A 13,437-nucleotide genomic window follows, 5' to 3' on the forward strand; every position below is an offset into this window, starting at 1 on the left:
ATCTGAGCTGGAACTGGCAACGATTATATCATCAACGTAAACAAGAACAAATATAGTAACATTGTTCTTATGATAAAAGAATAATGAGGTATCTGCCTTTGATGGTGTAAACCCAAGCTTTTGCAACTGTGTACTTAACCTCGAATACCAGGCTCTTGGGGCCTGTTTTAACCCATACAATGCCTTGTCCCACTTACAGACATAGTTTGGTGTGTTTTTGTTTTCATATCCTGGTGGCTGCCTCATGAACACTTCTTCCTCAAGAACACCATGAAGAAACGCGTTCTGAACGTCTAGCTGTCGTAGACTCCAGCCTCTGGAAATAGCAATAGACAATACAAGTCGAATAGTAGCTGACTTAATAACAGGACTAAAAGTATCTTCATAATCTATACCAAACATTTGCTTAAAACCTTTTGCAACTAGTCTGGCTTTGTACCTGTCTATACTTCCATCAGCTCTTTTCTTAATTTTATATACCCATTTGCAGTCAATCACATTAGCATCCCTCTTTGGGGGAACTAATCGCCAAGTTTTGTTTTGAATTAATGCATCATATTCAACATCCATAGACTTCTTCCAATCCTTGTGTGCAAGAGCATCATGCAAATTTGTTGGCTCACCAACGGTTGTGAGAAAAGCTCGCTTGAGTTTATCATACCTGATTGTACCATCTGTATATTGCTTCTCCTTGACAATACCTGACCGAGATCGTGTATGACGGAGAGGAACTGAAGTTGCTGCAGAAATAGCCACGGATCCGTCTGGCACAGAAGATCCTCCGTCTGGCACAGAAGATCCTCCAACGGCAGATACGCTCCCCCCGTCGCCAGCGGCATCGGAACGCGTGGCGCAGGGCGAGACGCTGCGGCGCGGGCTGGTGGGCTCTGCACTGGTGGGCTCCGCGCCTGTCGGGCTGTCGGCCACCGGGGCAGAGGCGCTGATTGGCTCCGCGCCTGGTGGGCGGTCGGCCACCCGACCGGGCGTTACGGGAGACGCGAGGCGATCCGCCTGGGATCCCGCTCCCGTCAGACTGCGGCGCGAATCATCCTCGGATCGCGTGACCGCAGTGCCAGGCGAATCTGCCTGGGATCTGGCACCTGGTCCTGTTTTGGCTGCATCTACACACATAAAATCATGACCTGTGGCTGCACAATCAACATGAGATTCAAAATTTTCCATGGAATTTTCCACATGATCAGTTCTAATTAATTCACCCCCGTGATCAGGAGAAGAAAAAGGATCAGAAAGAAGGGAGATTTCAGCACGCAAAAGAGCTCCCGCATTAGGATGAAGTTTAGCAAATGGAAATAATGTTTCATCAAAAATAACATCACGAGATATATAGATACCACCGGATGAGATTTCTAGACATTTGTATCCTTTATGAAGATTACTATAGCCAAGAAACACGCATTGGGTGGACCCAAACTCAAGTTTATGGTGATTGTAAGGACGCAAGTTTGGGTAGCAAGCACACCCAAAAAAATTTAGAGAGCTATAGTCTGGTTTTTGATGAAACAAGCGTTCCAAAGGAGTGGTGTTACCAATGACTCGACTAGGCAAACGATTTATAAGGTAAGTAGCCGTGATAAAGGCCTCATCCCAATATTTAAGTGGCATTGATGCATGAGCTAGAAGAGACAAACCAACTTCCACAATGTGACGATGTTTACGTTCGGCTGAACCGTTTTGTTGATGTGCATGAGGACAAGAGACATGATGAATAATGCCAACGCTACGGAAAAAAGAATTGAGTTTCTCATATTCTCCTCCCCAGACACTTTGGACTGCAAGGATCTTTCTATCAAACTGTCTTTCAACAAGTTTTTGGAATTCTTGGAAAACAGAAAAGACTTCAGATTTGAACTTAAGCAAATATATCCATGTGAATTTGCTATAATCATCAATAAAACTGACATAGTATTTCTTGCGACCAAAAGAATCTCTTGCATGACCCCATACATCACTGAAAATAAGCTCTAAAGGAGCATGAGACACACTATTTGACAGAGGATAAGGAAGTTGGTGACTCTTTGCACATTGGCAAGCTTCACAAACTGACTCACTTTCGGGACTACGTGACAACGAAAGATTGCCTTTATTGACTACTTGCTTGACTATATTTGGAGAAGGATGACCTAATCTTTGGTGCCATTTGGCTAAGGAAGGCTTGATGGCAGAATAAACTTGATGGTGACGCTTTCGATCAAAGACTCTTGATGTGATGGGGTATAATCCTCCAATGCATCTACCGTGATGGATGAGCTCCTTCGTTGCCCGATCCTTTATGAAAAAATAGGTAGGATGAGTTTCAAAGAAAACATTATTGTCGGAAGTTAAACGAGACATGGAAGCTAGATTTTTATCGGCTTGAGGTACATGAAGGACATATTTAAGGACAAGATCACGTTTAAGGCTAGGGGAATTAATAGAAGATTGACCAATGTGGGTGATGTCCATACCTCCACCGCTTGCGGTGTGAATCTGATCACTGCCGTGATACCTCTCTCGGAGGGCAAGCTTCTCTAGCTCATTCGTGACATGGTCCGTAGCTCCAGAGTCAGCATACCAGACCGTGTCACCATCAGCTCCGCCGTGCTCCCGCATGGCTGCAGCGACATGCTTTGTGTCGGGCACGAAGTCCTCATCATACCGGTGCCAGCAGTCAATGACTTCATGGCCCGGTTTCTTGCACAGCTGACATCTAGGACGACGGTTGTTGTTGTTGTAGCCGCCGCCACCGTTGTAGCCGCCGTTGTAGTTGTTGCCGCCGCGGTCACCACCATTGTTGCCACGGTCACCAGGGCGAGCGTGGCCCTGGTTACCACTGCGCCCCGCTGCTGTTGCCGCGACCGCGCCACTGCTGTCCACGCCCACGATTCCGTCCACAGGAGGCGACGTTGACAGAAGACTGGCGCAGATTGCCTCCTTGAAGCATGCTGAGGCGGGCGTCGAAGCTCAGGAGCTGGCTATACAGCTCCTGAACCGTAACAGGTTCGATCCGCGCCGCCAAGGCCGAGATCACTGGATTGTAGTCGATGTCGAGGCCGGCGATGACGTGGGAGATGATCTCGCCGTCTCCGAGCGGTGCACCGGCGCAAGCAACTTCATCTGTAAGGGTTTTAATTTTCCCAAGATATTCTGCCATGGTTAGATTACCTTTCCGCAGATTGGTGAGCTCCATCCTCGTGTTGATCTTCTGGGCTTGCGTTTGCGCAGCAAACATGGCATGGATAGAGTTCCACACCTCGGCCGGCGTCTGGAGCATCGCTACTTGGGCAAGGACCTCTCGAGACAAGGACCCCATGAGATACCCTTGTAGCTGCTGCTGCTGCGCAAACCAGATCGATCTGGCGACGTTGAAGACCTGCTCTTCCTTCCCATTGTTGTCGATGGTGATGGTGGCAGGGGGCGCCGGGCTTGTGGCGTCGAGGAAGTGCTCCATTTGTGCTCCTTTGATCTGAGGTAGCACGACAGCCTTCCAGAGGAGGAAGTTCGTCCTCGTAAGCTTCTCTGACGGAGGCGGACCGAGGGAGGGCGAGCTGCTGCTGGAGGTGGAAGATGAGGCGAAGGTGGAAGGTGCAGATAGGGTGGACAGAGCGCTCATGGTAGATGCGGACGCGGTGGCAGCAGCGGTGGACGGCGTGGTTCCTGTCATGATTGCTTCTCTCTCGATCTCGGTTCCTCTCTTCTGCGATCAACTAGATGGATTCCTTCTCGAGGGCTAGACGTACGAGAGGAAGGGCTCTGATGACCATATGACGAAGCGTAGAACCCTTTGTCTCGGGCCGCATTGTATTTATATGACCGAAGTCTTGAAGTACAAGTTTGAGAGAGATCGATCGTGATCATGATCTGCTCGAGAAGTTACATGGGATACGGGAGAGAAGAAAAGATAGATAGAGATACAAGTTTAAACAACTATCCTATCTCTATACACTTTGTATTCTAACATAGGCTACCGCAAAAAGGAATTTGTGTGAGATGAGAAATCATCTATCTTGCAACCAAAGTTAGTATCATTCATTTCTCTACAATGAAATGTGTCAAACATTGCCAGCATGAAACAAGCAACTGTCAACCATTTTATTTCTGGAGCAAAAAGGCCCGTTACATTTTCAGCAGACGTTTTGAATGCTTAACAACATTCGGAAAAAGGGAAACACTAGTGACAATGCAGTCTTTGTCAGTCAAATAACTATCACAAACCACAATTAAGATTATTACAGCATCCATATGGCAAGCAATCCAAGGCGCACCATCTCCACTTGCAGTTGTTTCAGGGTAATTTGGGGTACTTTGGTTTAGTAGCTATTGTTGGAAATTCTCCTATAGGATCGATCACATCAAACTAGACGAACACGCACACACGAATATTGATAGCCAAGGGGCCCTTGTCGTGCCCTTATTGTCTCTTTATTTCTTTTCTCAATATCTCCACGGTGTTACAAATGTCCCGTTGGGGCTGTGCATATATAGCATAAACCACCGACCCTTTGACCTCTCCTAAGCCTACACGGACATAGCATAAATTCCAAACCGGACTCATCGCTAGGAAATCCTAACCAAACTTAGCTAGCTACTGGTGACTCCAATTATGACATGGACTAGCCTAAACCTATAGCGCATGTGATCAAGATCCTAACCGAACTCTCCTAATCACCGGCAAGCTTGATCACCTTTTGCTAACTAAACTTCAAACTTGTTTGGGTTAAGCTAACATTCACCCCCTAATCCAAACATCCCACTCTTTACTCGATCCAACACGCAGACGATCACCTCTTCATCTTGTCCTGCCGATTGCCTCCCGTGACGCGACTTACCGGACCACAACTTCTCTCTTATTGCAACGATGGCCACCACTTCATTGTCACTGCAACTTCGTTTGCATACCGACTCATAGACTTTAACCAACGATTGCCCAGACTACCAGCCACGCTGTCACATCTTAGCGTGCTACATGCAGACTAAACGCATAGCCTCATGCAGGAACTCAACTTAACTGGTGCGTGTCCATCTTCACGTTGATCTTCGTCTTCTCATCGGTTGCTCGCACACGGGGAGAGACAACTCTTCACCCGCCACATCTTTACATCTTTCCTTTGTCGTTGGTGACACATACCAAACGACGCTTCACGTCCGACGGCATCACAACTCGCTATATACGCGCAACTCAACTTCTCCGTATATGAACTCGCTGGAACTCCTTGATCACGAACGGAAACGCAAGGCACGAATTCCTTTTTCCGCCCGCTCTCGCTCGCAATTCTTCTCTGCCAGTGACGCATCTCAACTGCAACAAAAGACTCACACACCTGAGCTCTTGGACGCACCTTACAAGAACTCATGTGCACACCTTGATGACGGCTCGCAACTTTGCCATCTCCACCTTGCTCCCTCCAACGATGATCTCGATGATTTCCTCGGTGTCGCTACTTCGGCACCTCCATAACCATCAACGATCACCCACGCCTTGCCGATGACAGCCATGTCGCCTCACTTGCGACAGTGTCATCGCCGCCTTCTTGTCGCCGCTCCGCCGAACGACAACTGCCCGATCCTCCTCGTCGTCGCTTGAACAACAATTGCCTGCTCCTCCTCGTCGCTCAATCCCAGCGACTATATCGCCCGCTCCTCGTTGTCGCTACACCAGCGACTGTATCGCCCGCACCTCTTTGTCGCTACACCAGCGACTGTATTGCCCGCCCCGAGGCGCTAGCAGGGTCGCCACCCCGGGGTAAGCGCAGCTTCACTCGAACCTTGCTCTAGATACCAATTGTTGGAAATTCTCCTATAGAATCGATCACATCAAACTAGACGAACACGCACACACGAATATTGATAGCCAAGGGGCCCTTGTCGTGCCCTTATTTTCTCTTTATTTCTTTTCTCAATATCTCCACGGTGTTACAAATCTCACGTTGGGGCTGTGCATATATAGCATAAACCACCGACCCTTTGACCTCTCCTAAGCCTACACGGACATAGCATAAATTCCAAACCGGACTCAACGCTAGGAAATCCTAACCAAACTTAGCTAGCTACTGGTGACTCCAATTATGACACGGACTAGCCTAAACCTATAGCGCATGTGATCAAGATCCTAACCGGACTCTCCTAATCACCGGCAAGCTTGATCATCTTTTGTTAACTAAACTTCAAACTTGTTTGGATTAAGCTAACAGCTATAGCCTCGCTGGACCAGGTCATGTGTTTGGTAGCGCTAAAATAAACTTGTTTTAAGGAGCTAGCTAGCCTGGCCTGGCAAGAAAAACCTCGCCCAGCAGGGAGAGCCTATTCTCAACGGCAAAAATCGGATTGCGAGAAAAAAATGACACAACTGCAGTAGACCAAACGGGGAGCTCCTAATCAGCGCCGGTTGGGAGAAGTGGCGCCCGCTATGGCGCCAAGTGGGCCGGCCCACGAAGAGGCACCACACAGAATGGTTATGAAAAATGCGCAAAAATTACAGACCCGCGATGGGATCGAATGATAAAATCCATCGCTTAATCTTTAACAACTATAGTAGCTGCTCATACATGATTTTCTTTAAAGAAAAAGAAACTTTACATATTTCAGAAAAAGGTCATGAACATGCAAGAAACGTTGCCCTATTCAAGAAGCGTTCAGTTATTTTGAAAACGTTCATCAATTTTAAAAAATAGTTCACATAGAATTGAAAAATGTTCATCAAAATTTGAAAAAAGTTCATTGAATTTGAAAAACAGTTCATGAGATTTGAAAAAGTTCATCGATTTTTGAAAACAGTTCATCAAATTTTAAAAAAAAAAGTTATCAAATTTTGAAAAAAGTTCATCAAATTTGAAAAAAGTTCATCAGATTTGAAAAAAGTTCATCGAATTTTGGAAAAAAGTTCATCCATTTTGAAAACAGTTCATCAAATTCGAAAGAAGTTCATCGGATTTGAATAAAAGTTCAACGAATTTGAAAAAATGTTCACAAATCTGAAAAAAGTTCATCGATTTGGAAAAAAAGTTCATCGAACTCGGAAGAAGAAAAACGAAAAAACAGAAAAAGGTAAACGGGAAAAAGGTAAAAGAAAGTAAAAGTTTGTTCTAAACAAATGTGGTGTGTTGGCGTGCTGGTTGCGCCTGTGGTACTGCGTGCGCGAGGTACCTGGTTCGAATCTCAGCAGGTCTTTTTCTGATTAAAACACAGAAGAAAAAAAGCTATTGGGCCGGCCCATCGCGCGAGCGCTTCAGGCGCCGGTTCGCTAGCGGGCGCATAGGAAATCCCAACCAAACGTGCACCCACGGCGGATCTTGCAATGCCAACCTGAGCTAGATGGGCTAGCTTAGCTATGGCCTGGCTAAGCAATGGAACCAAACACTCTTTGATGTGGGCAAAGTGGCGTCCCTGAACATCCGTTTCGCCTCTGCGCGATGTTGTAGTGGGCTGGACTGTTTGTTGCTAGGAACGCCCGTTCGTTATTTTTTTTTACTTTTGTTTGTATTCGAAAAAAAATTAAATGTACCTATTTCAAAATTACTTTACTTAAATTTTAGAAGCGCTTATTGCACATTTACAAACAATGATACGTTCATTGCACACTAGCACCACAATAGCAGAGAGACACCCCGATTCATTCCTACAAAGCCCCGTTTGATTTCATATATTGCTTGATATTACACCATCGGCAGCTAAGAACAAGATATGAAAAGTATGATTTTTTTTTTGGACAAGGGATGGGATCCGATGATCCTGACAAACTTTCAAAAAACAACTGGGTGATGAGGTAGTAGCATGCCCCACCACTAGTAGGTGGTAGTTGCCCACGCAACTGTCGCTCCTCTTCCTCTTGGTCTCAGCGGCATCCGCGACTCCATTCTCATATCCATGCAAGCGAGGAGGTCCCTGGAATGACCCAATGCGACAACCCTATGGATGTGTTTGTCTCCCTGCTAGATGATGGTGATCTCCTAGGAGAGATCGTCATCCGCCTGCTGCCACGCACCTCTTTCGTTTGCAAGTGCTAGAGATAACTTGTCATTGATCCCAAATTCCTTCGCCGGTTCCTCGACGTCTTCGATCCCCCATGATAAGGAGATCACACTCACCCCCAACCATCACGGGTCATACAAAATGCTTGGAAACTTCTGTCATTTTTTTTCCTTTGTAGAAGATTCAGTCGTATGTATACATTAATTGTACACTCTTACGGATACACTTGCAGCAGTAGAGAGCAAGACGAACAAAAAAAGTGATTTAACTGAACCCACTGCTACCACTCCGATGTGTGCAGTTGGAGGGTTATCGATAGCACATCTGCTTGATGACAACTACTCGTGGTCTCTGCCGGTGGTTCCGGCGTTGCCTTTATCAGAGCTCTCATCTCATGTGTCTCTTTTGGACTCTGCACCGTCTATCTGCTAGTGTTTCCTTTTACTATGGTTATTACGGCATATAATTTCGGGTTGCATCAGTCAACTCCCTAGGTCTGGAGGTCTATGTTTGTGTTGGGTCGATACCATGTACTTGATGTATTTTGTTTTCTATTATGTGTTCTTGCTTCGGCACGACAAGATGTATTGCCACTCGGTTTCGTCGTTCAATAATTATTTAAAAAAAATATTCTATGCCGTGGAGAGAATACACACAGTTGTTCATGTTCCGCTCAATGCCTGAGCTTGAAGAGTACATTAACATATGGTGAGGAAATTACTGTCAAACATCGGGTGAGGAAATTGTACATGACCCACTAGTAGAATTGAGACTCAATTAATTACCTGAATGGGTTTGTTTATACTGAGACAAACATGTAGAGATGCATATAAATAATTAATTGGATGGCGCATTGTCTGAGCTCTGACGAAACTGAAAATCAGATTGTCAAGAGTTGCATGCATTTTTGTTTTTCGATTTTGAGGTAAGAGTGAGTTGCATGCACTTGATGGGCCTGAGCCGGAATCCTCGCCAGGGACGAGGGCGCCGGGCTGGCCCGCCCGCGCAGCGCGAGCCACCGTCCCCGGATCGACGCCGATGAGGATGGCGCCGGAGTGGCCGGCCACCGCCGCAGCACGCGCCGGAGCACCCAGATCCAGGCGAGCGAGGTGGGCGACCGAGTGACCCGCCGCTGCCGCGGTAAGCGCCTCCGCCCCCAGACTCACGCGAGCGAGGTGGGCGAAGACACCTCCCCGCTTGAAGACGGCGACCTCCTGAGGGAGATCCTGCTCCGCCTCCCCCTGGACCTTCACTCGCTCTCGTGAAGCCGTCTGCAAGCCGTAGCGAGGCATCGTCGTCGATCACAAGTTCGTCCACCGGTTCTATACACGCCATCGTAAGCCGCCCCTCCTCGGATTCTTCCAGCACGGCGACCATGAGGAGATCAGGTTCACCCCCGTCCTGCCCCCCGCTCCCGACCTCATCCCACCTGGGAGCTTCTCCCTTGGACAACGCTCCAGCAACTCCGAGGTTTGCGAGGTGCTGGATTCCCGCCATGGCCGCGTCCTCCTCACCAGCTGGGACATCGTCGGCGGCTGGGTGCGCGAAGAGGTTGTTGTGTGTGATCCTATCTCCAGCAAGCAGCAGCACCGCGTGTCCGTTCCATTGGAGTTGATGAGCATTGGTGGCTTGGACAACGGGGCGGTGTTCTGCGCCGCCTCCGCCGCCCATGATCATGTCCATGGTAGCTGCCACTCATGCCCCTTCAAGGTGGTCTTGTTGTCCTACGGAAACTATAAGAATCCATACGCCTGCGTTTATTCCTCTGAGACTGACACATGGGGTGATATTATCTCAACAGAGGCTCCACATGATACTCCTTTTGGTGTTTGCCCTAGCACCCTCATAGGTGGAAGATGGCGGCGACGACACACGAGTGCGTCTGACCGGATTGCGCCCCAGACCCAGTATGTGGCTCGGCTGGGGTTACCGAATGAGTTTCGGCTTCCGGCTTTTGATGTTAGGCTTAGGTGAGTGGTTTGGGTAGTGGCCCAGCTAGCACCCCCTCATCATATTGGATAGGAGTAGCGGCACATGTTGCCAAGATGGTGGATTCAGACACATTGTTGTAATACTTTGTATGGTTATCGAGAATAATCAATAAAGTGGCCGTATGCATCTCCCAGATGCAGAGGCCGGGGGTCATCCTCCTTTTCTAAAAAAAAAGGTAATGCCCTTTACTGGCCGGCTAAGCATAAGGGAGACAGCATTCTTCAGTTTGAATTGGGCGCGCAGAATCTTGCCGTCATCAAGGGGCCTCCTGGTATGAACATGAATGATTTCGACGACTTTCATATCATTCAGGCAGAGGATGGCGCGGTTGGTGTTGCTGCGTTGTCTCACCTTGAGCTTCAAATGTGGGACAGGAAGGTTGATTGTCAAGGTGTTGCCATATGGTTGTTGCAGAAGACTGTTTCATTGCGTAAACTTCTCAAGGTCCCTCCTCGGACTGAGGGGAGTTATGAATCGCTCAAAGTGGTGGGGTATGATGAGGATACTAATGTAATCTTATTAGCTACGAATGACGGTGTCTATATGGTTTAGCCCAAGTTATTGCAAGCCAGGATACTTAATGGAACCGGCTCTACAAATTATTGTTATACTTTTATGAGTTTCTATCCACTAGGTGATTGCTCATCCTTGGTCTTTATATCTTAGGGGTAACCCATCTAGTTATGTTCTTTACGTGATTTCTCGCATACAGTTATTTTGATTCTTAAATGTTCACTTACAACTTAAACTTAGTAAGCAATTCCTGTGATAAAACTTAGTTATTAATTGCAGCTTTGCTAGATGTACGAATTTATCTCCATATGTTATGTTTCCATGTGCTTGTATTATAAGATACCAAATCAAATGCCAAATGATTAACTTAGTTGGATAGTTTGAGCGCCCTCGCTAGTTTATCCATTATTATTATTATCTCTGTTAAATTCATGATTTCTTTAAATAATTTTCATTTCTCATTTGTTCATGACACCGTCTTTAGGTGATTTTTGTTTGTATCACATAGAAATAAATTGCATTTCTTGTCTTGGAATGCATTAATTTAAAACTGAATAGCCAATAACACCTTTGTTTCTAGAGTCCGTTTTGGCATAATGTTGTCTAGTTGACATTACGAGGAATGAGTTCACATGAGAAAATTTATAGCTCATGTTTTTTTCCTTACAAGCTAAATTCTCCATTATGAGATAGCTAAGTATGCTGCTTGTATGAATGTTAATTGCATTTTACACCAGATGTGGTTTTGTTTATCTATTGCTAGTGTCAAGAGTGACTTATAACATATCTGTAGATATAAGTTATATTGGTGAATTATGTTGCTCAAGTTATATTTCTCAGCTCATCTTTCTAACTGTCTTATGTTGCCTTCTCCTATCCATCTGTCCTTATTGTGGAACTGGTGTTAACTGTCGGAGTTCTTATAGGCAGAACCATTGATGGTGGAACCAATGGAGCTGACAATGTCAGGATGACTCTGGTTTGATGTGGTAATTTTCTGAAACGGGTCAACAGGTAAGAAGGTCTTCTGAATATAGGTTGTGAGATTTGGATTGTTTGATTTTCTCTTTGGAAGATATGTGGCGGCCAGTGTGGGTAGCATGCACCCTCAAGCTACTGTCCATTCGGCTATAGGGATTCACACATGCTGATAACACATCGAAACAATTGAAATGGAGGTGACACTAATTAAAAAACGACTCATGTTGGATCATAAATGATATGCAGATGATCATAAATGATATGTAGATGGTCCACATGTTGTATGACCAAAGTTCTCCCTTTGGTTTTGCTGTTTGATAATTTATAAGTTGAAAGCAATATATTACTAGCCCATTTTGCTATTACAATTACAAACATCACTCACCTCATTCAATTTCATCACCTATTTTTTTGTCAAATGGCTAAAGCGTTTATTTTACTTTCATATGATATGGCTCTTCCTTTGTTATGAGGAGATATGATATAGCTCTACTTTATGTTCCTGAGTTGATCATGAGTACGTACGCCTTGTTAATATGCATACTCGTAGGTGCTACTATTAAGTTTTGTGTGTATCTACATCAGGTTACTAACATATTAATGCTTTTGTTTTCTCCAGCTGAAGAAGGGATGCTGCAGTTGTTAGTTGTCGCCAAGTTTGTTGCATCGCATCCATGTGGCCGACAGTGTTTATATGTAATCTGAAAAACTTGTTGTGTGCGCACTTTAGTCTAGGCAAGTATGTATTGTACTATGCTTTTGAATACCTAATCCGGGGAATTTCAGCTTATTACCCAGTATTATTTCGAGTCAGATTTCATCCTGTCATGCTTTTTTACATGTGTGCTTGGCAGTTCTTTTGCTCAGCCAGGAGAGTTTCTTCCCTAAGTATCAGTTAGACTTGTATGTTTGTGTGTGCTCCTTTGATGTGGTTTGAAAAGAATGGCATCTCAATACCAGTAAGTTGCTCTAGAATTTTTACAAATTTTGGATCTTTTGCATGTCAGAGAGTTATATCAAATCAGATCTGGACCCATTTGACCAAAACAAGCACTTGTAGGCACGGTCCCGGTCTCAGCCTACAGGTCATTTTGACATTTACACAACTGAAATTATTGTTGTAGAAATTTAATTGGCAGACACTAGATTTTTCTTCCCCTGGGAGTGAGGTTGGTACTGCTAGCCAGTACTTTGTAGTTGTTTTTCCAGCGATATGTACATATCTAAGTAATTGTCGTTCTGTTAGACCGTAATGAAAACATAAATTTCTGTTTTTCTTGAAGATGATAGAATTGAATTTGTTTTTCAGATTACTTCCGCGTAAATGGATCCCGTTTGTTCAATCCTTTGATAACCAAGGTCATTCTCTGCTACAGAGAAATGATCACTATGAGTCAGACTCGATAGAATTGGATCCATTCAAAATAGCGAGGAGCCAGAGGGTTCTCCATTCTCGCAGCAGTTGTTTACTGCCGAAGATGCGGGACTGGACGGCACCGAGTGAGGTTGCGTTCTTAGCTTGTAATTTTCTGGTGGACTTCCAGGTCATTTCAATCTTTTTACACGGCCACAATGTGGTCGGCACTGTTTATGTGTTATCTAAAAACTTATCATGCTATTCTAGTCTAATGTGGCAAGATGCTTTTGAACACCTATTCCTGGGAATTTCAGCTTTCCGAGTATCGTTTCAAGTCGGATTTTGCTACATCTTGTTTTTTCTTTACATGTTTGTGTTTGGCAGCTTTTCGACAATGAGTGTTTCTTGCCAAGTATGTAGAGCTATGTGTTTGTTTGTGTGTGCCTGGCAGCCGTGGTATGAAAAGCATGCCGTCGATGTTCGATCTAATGTGGTCCTGATCCATCAGTGCTCTTCTTTTCCCTTGCGCTTAATAGTAGGAAATTACTATAGTGCATTGTAGGATATGTGACTAGAGTGCAAAGTGCTATTTGGTCTGAACTAACAGGATGACAGGAAATTGCTGTAGA

General features: G+C 45.4%; 1 pseudogene; it reads right to left on the reverse strand.

Annotated features, from left to right (window-relative positions):
* Positions 1–2,952: 2,952 nt before the first annotated feature.
* LOC119282966 lies at positions 2,953–3,091 on the reverse strand (annotated as a pseudogene).
* Positions 3,092–13,437: the final 10,346 nt, after the last annotated feature.

This window comes from Triticum dicoccoides, chromosome 3B (assembly GCF_002162155.2).
Source record: "Triticum dicoccoides isolate Atlit2015 ecotype Zavitan chromosome 3B, WEW_v2.0, whole genome shotgun sequence".
In the NCBI taxonomy this organism is placed as follows: domain Eukaryota; kingdom Viridiplantae; phylum Streptophyta; class Magnoliopsida; order Poales; family Poaceae; genus Triticum; species Triticum dicoccoides.